Below are 14,056 nucleotides of genomic sequence, written 5' to 3' on the forward strand. Positions count from 1 at the left end.
CACTCGTTGCTAGGTTACAACGGGTACAAAGATACAATACAGTAAAGACCCATCGATAATAGGTAAAATGGTACAATGTAAAGTTTTGTAGGCAAACAATGTTTATACCATTGTCTCCATTTTTTAATCTTAACAGTTTGTCACTTTAATATTATTGTTAGTAGGTGAACACAAATATATTTTATGAGTATTTTGTAGCTTTATCTCCGTACTCGTTGGGTACACTTGATTTCCTGACAGAACGCTTCAGCTGTCATACAGGATGATTAAGAATCAATTTCCCCTGTAGCCTTGTGGAACATCGCGTATGGGTTCATGTTATTAGAAACTCATATCTGCATTCCATGCAGTGTGAACTGCAGTTTGTGGAAAATAAACACCCCCCCCCCCCCTACGCAATGCATCGTGAATGATTCATAACGCACGCAATGGAGAATCGGTGTAACGTTGTGAAACATCCCAAAGTCAAGTATTGTGACTGTATGGTAGATAGAGTGGGGAATCACTTTCTCGCTCTTTACGTATTTTACAGACTATGAAGGACGTAAGTGTATGACCACACTTCGGTAACCTACGTTCCCTCCTATTCCTCGCCTCCGTCTTGTTACACCTCCAGACGCTTTTACCCTCCACTCCATCCCACCCCGCTGTTGCACCTCGAGAACATAATTTATCCCTTAAGGATTTACTGAATTTTGGCATCGTGCGCATATTTAATATTTGTTCTTAACCCACTTCACAAATATTTATATTACACAAGCAAGTGTACAATGTGCATGCCACTAAAACTCGGAAATAAGCATCAGTACGATCAAGGGAGTTACATGGTGTGGGAGCCCTCTATCCCCCATGCATGAAGAAGGTTCCCATTTTTACCTGAAGGGCTTGCCTTTGAAGATACAATAACTGAGGAAGTTTAGCCCTCTAGAAACTTAAAGAACATACGAGAGTATTCAAGAACATTTAGCAACTTACTAGATTGTTCGAGAGCATTCAACAACATACAAGAAAGTTTCACGTTGCTTCACAATGATCCGAGATGTTTTGGAATGTTCGGGACTAGTTTGGAACGTTCAGGAATATCCCAGAATGTTCGGCAACATCCCGAAAAGTACCAGATCATTATGGAACATTCCAAAATAGTTTCGAAAGTTGTGGAATGTCGTGGAATTCGCCACTGGTGGGGCAATCCATTAGCAGTGTTCTAACATCAGTTCCTTAACAGTGATGAAGAGAGGAACCGAAAAAGTAGTGCAGTGAGTGAATAAAAACAAAGGAAATGTGAGTAGTCTAGACTATAACACATGGAAACCCTCTGCAATCGGAGAAATGGATAACATCTGTCAGTTTTACAACGTGAAAGAATTCGCTACAGAAACAGCAGGATTCTGTTGCATGATTTGAAGAAATCCATTACCACCACTGCATGATTGGTGAAATTCCACCATCAAAACATGTTCTGCAAAATATAGTAGCTTACAACGTCTGCTTCCAAACAACCCTTTCGGTTTCACTTATACACTAACAGATATGAAATCGATTATGTTTTTCCACCCAAGAACAAATGTTTTACAACATGGGATCATTACTATCACCACCTAATAGAGACCAAAATTTCTGCAAGCATATTTCATCGGAAATGAAGAAACAGAAATTCATCGACGATGCACAAATATCAGTGGATTAAGACGAGTATTAGTCCAGGATGTCCACAGGATCTTACACAAATACAATCAACTGATTCACATATGCAGAAGAGCACTACACCGAATGATTTGTGACCCTCAGACGACTCACGGTTCTTTCGTGAGTTTGTGCATGCCACATATGGTGCCCCAAACCATTGCAGTCAATTCTTCCATCCCTGGCTGCAGTTCCATCACTCTGCCCTCTCTCCTCATCCTTACTCCTGCCTGTACAGTAGTTACAATTTTCATCAACAGATGGCGCTGCAAGTGATGTGAAAGATATAGAAGACAACGTAGTCTGTGGGTGCGCCATTACATACGTCGTCTTTCTGCTGTAAGCATGTGCTGTTCACAACGTGTAAGTGTGCTGTGGACAACATGGTTTATTCCTTAGAACAGAGGATTTTTCTGGTGTTGGAATTCCACCGCCTAGAACACAGTGTTGTTGCAACAAGACGAAGTTTTCAACGGAGGTTTAATGTAACCAAAGGACCGAAAAGCCATACAATAAAGGATCTGTTTGAAAAATTTCAACGGACTGGGAACGTGACGGATGAACGTGCTGGAAACGTGGGGCGACTGCGTACGGCAACCACAGAGGGCAACGCGCAGCTGGTGCAGCAGGTGATCCAACAGCGACCTCGGGTTTCCGTTCGCCGTGTTGCAGCTGCGGTCCAAATGACGCCAACGTCCACGTATCGTCTCATGCGCCAGAGTTTACACCACTATCCATACAAAATTCAAACGCGGCAACCCCTCAGCGCCGCTACCATTGCTGCACGAGAGACATTCGCTAACGGTATAGTGCACAGGATTGATGACGGCGATATGCATGTGGGCAGCATTTGGTTTACTGACGAAGTTTATTTTTACCTGGACGGCTTCGTTAATAAACAGAACTGGCGCATATGGGGAACCGAAAAGCCCCATGTTGCAGTCCCATCGTCCCTGCATCCTCAAAAAGTACTGGTCTGGGCCGCCATTTCTTCCAAATGAATCATTGGCCCATTTTTCAGATCCAAAACGATTACTGCATCATTCTTCGTGAATTTGTGGCGGTACAAACTGCCTTAGGCGACACTGCGAACACCTCGTGGTTTATGCAAGATGGTTCCCGGCCACATCGCACGGCCGACGTCTTTAATTTCCTGAATGAATATTTAGATGATCGTGTGATTGCTTTGGGCTATCCGAAACATACAGGAGGCGGCGTGGATTGGCTTCCCTATTCGCCAGACATGAACCCCTGTGACTTTTTTTCTGTGGGGACACTTGAAAGACCAGGGATACCTCCAGAATCCAGAAACATTTGAACAGCTGAAGCAGTACATCTCATCTGCATGTGAAGCCATTCCGCCAGACACGTTGTCAAAGATTTCGGGTAATTTAATTCAGAGACTACGCCATATTATTGCTACGCATGGTGCATATGTGGAAAATATCGTACTATAGAGTTTCCCAGACCGCAGCGCCATCTGTTGTTGACAATTGTAACTACTGTAATTTCGAAAGTTTGTCTGCCTGAAAATGTACTGTTGTCCCAAGCATATTGCAACAAACGGTGTATTTCTATCGCTGCTCGTTTAGTTTGTATTGCCGTTTCAAATATACCGGTCATTTTTTAAACACCCTGTATATAGATGAGCTCCCTGACAACACAGGGATCACACTACTGATACCTGAGCTGTTCCCTCCCCATGTATGCTAAAGAGTGGTTGCTTGTCTTCTTGGAGCATCAGAACTCACGGCAACAGCCACCTTCCCAGGCAGCTCTTCCTGTTGCTGGTTGGCGCCTGTGGAGAGAGACCCTATTCAGAGTGTATGGTATCAGAGCAGACGCTTGGCACATGAAGCATATCAAGCTGCAAAAATCTGGCCATTCTCAAACGGCCCTCTCTTCCAATGGTGAAGGATCATTGAATGCTGCCTAATATGACCTAGCTCCCTTGCCTTCCTGCCTAAACCATAGGATGAGGGCCAGGCTCACCATCTTGGGATGAAACACATTCTTTCCCCGTTACCTCGTCTGACTAGGACCGATGGGGACACATTAACTGCCACAGAGCCTTGGTTTTTTGTGCAAAATATCGAGGAAAAGTTTGGTGGAGTCTGTTAGTAAGATGCAGTTGGGCTCCCTGTTGATCAAAGCTTCTTCTGCTACCAAATCTGCAGCTCTTTGTGCCTGTGATCGTCTTTCCAATGTCCCAGTGTCTATTGGTTCAAATGGCTCTGAGCACTATGGGACTTAACATCTGAGGTCATCAGTCCCCTAGAACTTAGATCTACTTAAACCTAACTAACCTATGGACATTACGCACACCCATGCCCGAGGCAGGATCCGAACTTGGGACCATAGTTGTTGCGCGGTTCCAGACTGAACCACCTAGAACTGTTCAGCCACACCGGCCGGCCAGTGTCTATTATTCCTTACTGACCTCTGCATATGGCTCAGGGAGTGATTTTTTTATATGGACCTCGTCGTGAAAACTGATGAGGAACTCTGGGCTAATCTGCACCAGCATGGCATTCATTTCGTTCGACATGTGCTTTAGGGTTGCGAAGACAACCGCACCGATAACGGCGCCTTCATTCTGGCTTTTGAGGGGTATGCCCTCTCAGAGAAGATCAAGGTTATGTCCTACAGATGTGACATGTTGCCATATGTCATTCCACCTATCCAATGATTTTGGTGCTTGCGTTTTGGGTATATGTCTTCCTGCTGTATGGCGGACACTGTGTATGGTGACTGTGGACACCCATTCCATGAGGGAAGCTTCTGTGTTGCGCCACCTGTGTGTGTCAATTGTGCTGACCACCATTCGCCTCGCTCACTGGATTGTCCAGCTTACAAGAGAGAAAAGAAGATCCAAGAACACAAGTCCCTGGATCACATGTCTTATGCTGAGGCTCATTAGAAGTATGAGACTCTCCATACAGTGTCACTGTCTTTAACTTTTGCCTCAGCTACTCCATTTCCTCCTCCTACCTCTTCCTAACCGCAGCCTCATCACCTTCTCCCCTTTCCCTCCCCAGCAGTTCCCACTACCACCAATCTGGGAACTGCTCCCCCTCCACAGCCAAAGAATTTCCCCCTTCACTACCAGCCAGTGGTTGGTCTCACTCCTGGGACCTCTCTCCCCAGGATCTCACAGGCCAGAAGACTCCTATCACCACTTGGTCAGAAGACGCATCATCTGTCTGCCCCAAGGTCGCCTGCTGTCTTTAGGTTCCAGATCTCGCAGACACCTATACTTCTTCTGTGCCCTGCCCTCCTCAACCTCTAAAAGAGAATAATAAGAAACATAAATTCCAAGACAAGGCCCCCCAGTTCCCCCAGAGGTGCAATCTCCCTCCTCTCCACGGAGTGCGACATCTATTATGAATGTCACCCCATTCTTGTCAGTGACGACTAATGACAGAGTAACACGAGTAACGTAACGTTCTCTTGGTTTCTTTATGACCAACCTCGACTCTTACCACATGATCATCCAGTGAAATTCAAACGGGTACAATAGTCACCTAGTGGATATCAATGTCTTGTCTCATCCTACTCTGCATTCTGTCTTGTTGTTCAAGAAACCCATTTACATGATGACCACTCTCCAACATTTCGTGGCTATTGGGCATTCTGTTGGAACTGTGCCAGCCAAGGGTAGCATCTTGTGGGGTCTGCACTTTGGTTTGCTCCGATGTCATTATTGACTGGATCCCTTCAAGTACCAACCTGGAAGCAATAGTGGTTCAAGTAAAAATGGCAATCACTCTTTGCATTTTTTACCTCCCTCCTGGTAGGTCACTTTCTTATGTTGCACTGTTCACCTTAATCCATAAACTTCCAGCCATGTTTCTCCTCCTTGATGACATCAGTGCCCATCACCCACTGTGGGGGGGAGTGTCACTTCAGTGGGTAGGGGTCTCCTAATTGACCAACTTATTACAGACCTAAATTTATGTCTCCTCAATGATTGTTCCCCTACCCATCTCAGTGCCACTCTTGGCACCTTTATAGCTATCAACCTCACCATCTTCTCCCCTGCCCTCGTGGATTCCCTCCATTGGTCATCCCATGGTGACCTTTGTGATAGTGATCAATTTCCGGTAATTGTATCGTTCCCCTACAGTCGCCAGGCAGACAGGCCTCCAAATTGGGTTTTCCGGAGGGCCAGTTGGCTTTTATATACGTCTGCTGTGCCCTTCGACACCTCCCTCTTGAGTTCCTTTGACGCAGTCGTGCAAGGCGTCTCTGCCACTATTCTTCACTCTACTGGCACTGCTTTCCCCTGTCCACAGGTCCTCCACGTCGTTGGCTTGTATTGTGGTGGACCAAGGATGTCACAGCATTGTCCAGGACCGACGACGGGCGTTGCAGTGATTTAAGCAACACTCTTCATAAGCCAAGCTCCTTGCTTTCAAGCACCTCCGTGCTAAGGCTCATTACCTTATTAAGTGAAGTAAAAATGAGTGTTTTCTCCATGGGGACATAGCTCCTTAGCCTTCTGGGTCATCAGCGACAGTCAACTGTCCAGGATCTTAACCTCCAAGGTGCTCTGTGCACTGATCCATTGGTCCTCGCAGAACATCTCGTGACACACTTTGCGTTGGCTTCGGCGTCTTCTTTCTATCCCGCTACCTTTCTCCAGCAGAAAAACTGAGTTGAACACCCTCGTCTGTTTCATCACACACAGTGCTGTGTCCTATAATGAACCTTTCACTGAATTCGAGTTCTTGTATGCTCTTACCTCTTCATGAGACACAGTCACAGGCCCAGATTCTATCCACAGCCAGATGATCCAACACTTGAACGTTCTGCAGAGGTAGTATCTTCTCAGGGTGTTGAACCACAACTAGCTCATGGGTGCCTCTCTGTCGCAATGGCGAGACACTGTAGTTATCCTTGTCCTTCAGCCCAGGAAGAACCCAACATCTCTTGACACCTACTGCACGATTAGCCTGACGAGTGTACTTTGTAAACTGCCTGAGAGGATGGGTAGCTTCAGATTATGTTGGGGACTCGAATCTTGGGGCCTTTTGTTCCAGTACCAGTGTGGTTTCTGGGCAGGACGATCTCCAACTGAGCATTTACTCAGATTGGAAATAGCCATCCAAGAGGTTTTCACTCACTGCTGGCACCTTGTCACAGTCTTCCTTGACTTACATAAGGTATACGACATGGCTTGGCACCATCACATTTTAGTTACCTACATGACTCAGGCAACTGTGGCCCCCTTCTGATTTTTATCTACGAATTTTTGTCTCACCAACTCTCCTGGGTTCGAGTTGGCACTTCACTCAGCGCCCCTTGGATTCAGGAACGGTGTCCCTCAGGGTTCTCTGTTAAGTGTCACACCCTTCCTCATTGCCATCAATGGGATTCTAGTTACCCCAGCGTTTTATGTCGACGATTTTTGCATCTGGTGCCACTCCCACTCCATAGCACCTGCAGAGTGCTGGCTCCAAGGCGGCATCCGACGAGCTTCTGCTTGGGCCACCTCTCATGGATTCCCGTTTTTCTCTAAAAAACATGGATTATGAATTTTTGTCGTCAATCCATATTACACCACAATTCAGAACTTTATGCAGGTGACCCGCTCCTCAATGTTATAGCATAGACCCGTTTCTTGGGCCATATTTTTGATAACAAGTTGACATGGCTACCCCACGTGCAGCACCTAAACTACATGTATGCGAAAGCTTAATGCTCTCCACCACCTGGCCCATACATCTAGGGGTACAGACTGTACCATTCTTCTACATCTTTACCATGCTCTCGTCCTAAACTAGATCATGGTAGTCAGGTTTATGCCTCAGCTACTCCTTCCACTCCACAGTCTCCTCACAGAAGTTGAGATTCCCCCTCTACACATACAACAGAGCCAACTCCTGGTTTCTTATGCAATCGCCATTCGCCAATGCCCACAGATAGTGTTGCCAGTTGGCATGCAGTCACTTCCTTCTGTCGAGATCTTAATCTCCACTCACTGGAATGCACCCTGTGTCTTTTCTCCCATACCTCCTCACCCCACCTGCAGACCACGGTTTTAGACTGATCTATTCCAGGGTCCTAAGATCTCAGTCGGCCCTATGGTTTTTTGTCGTCTTCTATATGCCATCCTTGTAGAGTTCCATGGTACCACTACCTTTTACACTAATGCTTCTGAGACAGTCGATAAGGTGATCTACGCTTTCACGTCAGGATTGTGTAATGTGTTCACTGCAGAGCTTGTAGCCAGAGACCTCCTCTTTGCTTCTCAGGTTTCCCTCCAAAGTGTTTTAAATTTTTTAGATTCAATGAGCAGCCTGCAGGCTACCAACCGTTGCTACTCTCGTCACCCTTTGGTCTGTGCTATCCATGACCATCTCTCTGCCCTTGGCTGTGCAGCCTGCTCATTTGCCTTTCTCAGTCTCCAAAGTCATGTGTGCATCCCAGGAAATGAACTGGCTAACCATTTGTATAGAGAAGCAGATACTTACCCCCTATTTCCTTTCATAATTCCAGCTACAGATCTATGTCAAATCTCTTTGCCCAAAAATGGAATTCCATCTGGAGCGCTACTGCTCACAGTAATAAACTCCGCTCAATCAAGCAATCTACTGCAGTTTGGCACTCTTCCTTTCGCTTCTCTCGGAAGAATCCACTGTTTTTTGCTTTACCCTCATTGGTCATACCAGGTTCACCCATTGTTTACTCCTACATAATGACCCACCCACACAATGTGGTTGTGGGGCCAGACTGACGGTATTATACATGTCCGTTGAATGTCCCCTTATTTTGACCCTTCATACTAAGTATAGACTTCCCGATTCCTTAAATTTAATATTAGCGGACAATTCACAGGTTGTTGAACTGGCTCTAAGTTTCCTGCGTGAAAGTGGTTTTTGTTTCCAGACATGAGGTTCTACTTTAGTCTTGGAGCAGGGACAGGTTGGCTGTGGTAGGGACCCCTTTTCCAGTCTTCTCGGTCTGGGACCCCATGGCCACTCTCCCATGGAAAGACCGCCCCTTTTTCCAGTCTTTCGATTTGATCTCACCTTTTGTCCCTTTTACCGTGTGTGTTTTAACTTTCTTATTTTATAATTTGATTCCCCTGACTGGATCCGTCCACATTTAGCGGACCCTCTTTCTTCTGTGACTAACTTCGGAGACGCGGGACTGATGACCTCGCAGTTTGGTCCCTTAACCCCTCTCAATTAATCAATCAATGATTTCTGATTACTACAAATTACTACTCATTACTACAAATTCGAGATGACAAAAGACTACCCGGAGAACATGAACATCGATTCAATGCACCTCAGATAAAAGAAGTCCCCATTGTAAATGAAGGCAATAAAAACACAAGCCATAACATAATTGTACAACGATGAAGAGAAGGACTACAACGCACTGCAGAGATACGTGGTTCTTATGATGCCCTAATATCCATTAGTATTTATTCATGGAGAAGACGGATATCATTTCAATGCGGAACAAATCCAACCTGGAACAGGCGTAGAAACAAATAAAAAAGTCACTTCCAAGGAGTTCTGTGCTTACCGCTTAAAGATCACAGACAATGGGACATATAATGTAACGTAACGTAATGTTCTCTGAATAACTTTGCCCGTTGTGTGAAAAGAGGTTTGGGCCCATCTAAATTTTAGGGAACAATCCCTTCACAGATGAAGTTTATAAAGGTCGCAATGGATAACGCAATGGATCATAATTGGGCAGTCAGACAAAACTACGTCCCGTTAGCTACACTTGTGCCAAGAACTACGTATTTTAGTAGCATAACCATCAATGAAACAAATGTGACTCTCTTTTCAGGCGTGTTGAAAAGGGATAAAGTAAACGAGCACGGGAATAGCTTCAAATGACGAAATATTTATCTTGGCTAATATTTCGCGTTATAACAGTAGTCTTTTGTACTTAATAGACAGACAAAACATTCTTGATACATTTATGTAAACGAACCTATTGGCTCGCCTTAATCTGGTGAGTCCCGTGGGGTGGAGGAGATCTGGAGAGCACGTGGTCGCTGCTCAGTTTCGAAACACAAACACTCACGTGCACTACATCCATATGCCGAACAAAATGTTGACAGCATTTTTGTAAGAAGTGTTGTGTGTACCTCGTGGTTGCCATCGGGCAGGATTTTGGGTGGCTGCATACCTTTGCTTGAAGCGCTTCGAATCAGATGGATTCATCCTTTGCCAAATGTATGCTCGATACAATTTTACTGATAATTTAAAAGTCCACCTCAAATAAAATAATATGGCAAGCCGAAATTGTTAAGGCTTGGGCAACGATTTGAATCTAGGGACCGCGTGGTCGCGACTAACGGAAATCATCTTATTATGCCACTGACGAACTGAACCAAAATTGTAACCAGAACCTAAATGGTAATTCAAATAGCTAGGAGAAGCAATTGTTGAGATTAGAAATTATTAACACACTCAAATACCTTTTATCCTTTGTTCGGCGCAGACGTTCGGAAGGAACGTCTGATCGCTTACTTCGTCTTGTAACCGTCGCGCGGAGCCCTATCCGAACCACCCGACGTGGTGGGGGAAGCCCCTGACAAGCCTCTGCTATGAAAAAAAGTTTTTGCTTTACTCATCTCTGTCCAAGTCCTCCTGCTCCTGCTCTCTGCCTTCCACCGACACCGTGTAACCTCCCCACAAAATAAAGTAATATGAATAATATTCTCATTTAGTGTAACCTCAAAACAAAAAATTCCTAAACCTCTCAACAGTAAAATAATATAATTAAGTCGTACACATTCAGTATAACCTACCAACAGGAAAATTGTGTAACGTATCAATAATAAAATGTGACTAATCGCTCAATAAAAAAAAAATGTGGGTCACTTATAACCTTTCAATAATTGACAGTCAATGTAACCTGGTAAATTTTGGACGTCAGCGATGCTGCGTCATGGCCCTGATACATCATTCTGAATAAACTGAAAAATCTTACCTTAATTAGATCGCCGGATCTGCTCCTATAAGAAATTTTCCTGGCGCAGCTAAGTGCAATGCTGGCCGATAGATTTGTCTTATATAAAAGGAAAGAACTGATTTTTCTTTTCAATAATCGGGATGGCCAAGGATTGGAGAAATTAGTGAGTTCTTTAAATTGAGATGAATGTCAAAAGTTACTTTTTATGAGAAAGATTATTATTAACAGTTTTTTTTATAACATTTACATGGGACTTGATGTAACAATACTACATATGCGCGAGGCTACAACGCTCAGGCTCCGCCATCGCTGTACACGACCGGCCCAGCCAACACGATACACCAGACAGCTCGCTAGCAACAACTTACTCCTACTAACACACAGTTCTTACTGCAGTCAATACTCTTTGGTCTCAGATTCTCTTCTAGCTTACATATCGCAAGCAGCGCGTGAGCAATACATCGAAATTACATCAGCTCGAGTGCGCTAGCAACAAATTCTTTATTTATGGACCTCTTACAACCGTTTAGGTTGCTAGAAGATTAGGAAATCCACCACTTCTCTGGTCCGTGTGCTACTTCATTTAATTCATTCGCACTTGACCACACACTTTCAGGAACGGTGAGAAATGGACGTGCTGATAAGACTGAAAAAAAAATTTGTCCACCCATATTGTTTTTACAGGCATGCACTTGTAGGAGCAGAGATTAATTAGTGGCATAAAGATTGATTTAATTTTACAGTAATATAAGTCAGGTGGTATGGAGATTTGTTTTCGCATTCATTTTTAGTCAAGTAACGGCACCTATTGTGGTGTCACACATTCCCATTCTCAACGCTTGCCGTTTACTCCAACAGTTCCTGGTAGATATGTAAGCAAACGTAGAAGCGGACGGACGCTTTACGTAAGACTGAATCGGAAGAAGCTATGCGCGGAAGAATACTGCCACCTTCCAGCGCAGTCGTAAATTATGGATACCGTGATGACATTGTATCAATGGAAATCTTACCCCCATCAATATAGGAACTCCGAGGCACATCTACGAATACATTCAAGACTCCATGACCTACTTAAGAAAATATATGCGCCCTGACCATACCATTCACATGCATATCGTCATGGTCAGAAGTCAAAGAACAACTAAGGTACGGAAAACCTCTCATGCATCGACATAACAGCCGAAGTTTTCCAACACAAACAAATGAGATTTACTGATCACAAAATAACACATCTTTGGAACAGTTAGGTGCTGGATGCACACAATCTAATGGCAAAAACGAGGAATGCCCCAATCATACAATCTCAGATGGTTACAGGACAGACTTTTTCCACTCGGTTCAAATGTCTCTGAGCACAATGGGACTTAACAGCTGTGGTCATCAGTGCCCTAGAACTTAGAACTACTTAAACCTAACTAACCTAAGGACATCACACACATCCATGCCCGAGGCAGGATGGAACCTGCGACCATAGCAGTCACACGGTTCCGGACTGCGCGCCTAGAACCGCGAGACCACTGCGGCCGGCTTTTCACTCGGATTTCGAAAAAATTATCCAAGCTGAATTTCCCACTCCACATGAGCCGGATCTGTACTACACATTAGCGGAAAACATAATTCACAGACCATGCGAGCCATTGAACCCCAATTCACCAGTTATGAGTGATGTAAATGTACAAACGCCATAATTTGATGACACACGAAACAAATTTGATGGCTATCCCAAATAAAGAAGACGATCCACGAAAACGGTGGCTTCATAGCGAAACTAGGAATATGAGGCAACGACGAACTGGAAATAGGCAATCAATGTACAGTACCATATAAAACACAGCTCCCCATTGCGTTTAATCTCACTTAACTATAGAATATTACAATTCAGTGAAATTCATCAGCTACGACACTAAGTATGTGAACAAAGGCAGTGCCACAGAAGTACATCAAATAGTCATAGATAGCGAACAACAAAACGGAAACTACGAGATCCCCAGGTACCAAATAGGAAGATACGTCAACAATAACGATCGTGGCGGGTTTTCGGCTTCCCACACACGAAAGCGAACCAACTATGCTACATCTAGCAGTACATTTGGAGAATGAACAGAGAGTATACTTCACAAAAGACACCGCCAGATAAACTGCAAGCGAACCACCTCAGAACACAACACTGACGGTTTTTTACCAACTGCGCCAAACGGATCCATTCTTAAAAACATTCCTAAATGTCGAGTCCCTAGTTAATATAAGTGGAATATGACAAGAAAAATCTTTAAGGGACGGAAAGAAGGAGTTCCAGCAGATCATCCAGGAATCGTGAATACTGGCGCACTAGGTTGAGTACACGCCGTGCGTCCGAACATCGCCGAATGTTTCTATCTCCAGATGTTTCTACATGAAATACGGCGACCAACAAGTTCCACAGATGTCAAGACTCTTGACGGTTACCTATGCCACACGTACAGAGAAGCATTCCAACACTTAGGACTACTGGAGAACGACAACCACTGGAAATTACAAGAAACCTCACGCACAGCTTTAGCTGAACAAATGAGGGACTTATTTACCATAATTCTAAGAATATGTAATCCATCAAATGCAAAACAGCTACGAGACTCCTTCAAACAGAGTATGAGTGATGATGTACTATACCAAATCCGACAAGCTTATGTTGAACAGACCATCGAATTAAACGACGACATCTTCAATGAAATACTCATTAGCCTAGGACATAAATACGAGGGTTGGAACTTAAATAGTAGCAACTATTTATTCACAACCGATACAAAAGAGTTATATGTTTGTGCCTGTTACTGTTTTTCAAAGTAGTCACCAGCGTTGTGTAGAACCCGTTGCCAGCGATGTGGAAGGCGTAGTATACCGTTAGCAGAGTCTATTCTCTTGATAGTGCGAATGGAGCGGTCTACTGCCTGTTGAATCTCTGGAACAACGCTGAAGCGAATGCCACGAAGTGGTTCCTTCATCTTCGGAATCCAATAAAAGTCACAAGGACTTTAGTCCGCGGAGTATGGTGGATGGTACAGTACTTCCCAGTCCCATCGACCGAACAGAGCAGCCACAGCCTGTGCTGTATGCGCCCGCGCATTGTCGTGCTAAATGATGGTTAGTTTACGCAGAAAGTGTCGCCGCATCTTTCGCAAAGCTGGTGGCAGATGCTACTCCAAAAACGAACAGTAATACCGTGCATTGACGGTCTGTCGTGGAGGAACGTAATGCGTTAAGATAACACTATCACAGTAGTACACGAGAGTCACCATAACTTTCTCACGCACTTTCGACTTTCGCCGCTACCAGTAATGACGCTATTCCTTGGATTGGCTCGAACTATGTTGCCCATGTCTCATCCAGTGACACGATACGGCGCATGAAAGCCTCTCCTTCGCGCTCATACGACTCCAGCTGCGTCTGA

General features: G+C 44.5%; 1 protein-coding gene across 10 annotated transcripts in view; it reads left to right on the forward strand.

Annotated features, from left to right (window-relative positions):
• Positions 1 to 14,056, forward strand: part of LOC126284608 (rabphilin-3A-like) — a 971,947-nt gene that overhangs the window by 63,768 nt on the left and 894,123 nt on the right. The window lies entirely within an intron of this gene.

The sequence above is a fragment of the Schistocerca gregaria genome, chromosome 8, assembly GCF_023897955.1.
Source record: "Schistocerca gregaria isolate iqSchGreg1 chromosome 8, iqSchGreg1.2, whole genome shotgun sequence".
In the NCBI taxonomy this organism is placed as follows: Eukaryota; Metazoa; Arthropoda; class Insecta; order Orthoptera; family Acrididae; genus Schistocerca; species Schistocerca gregaria.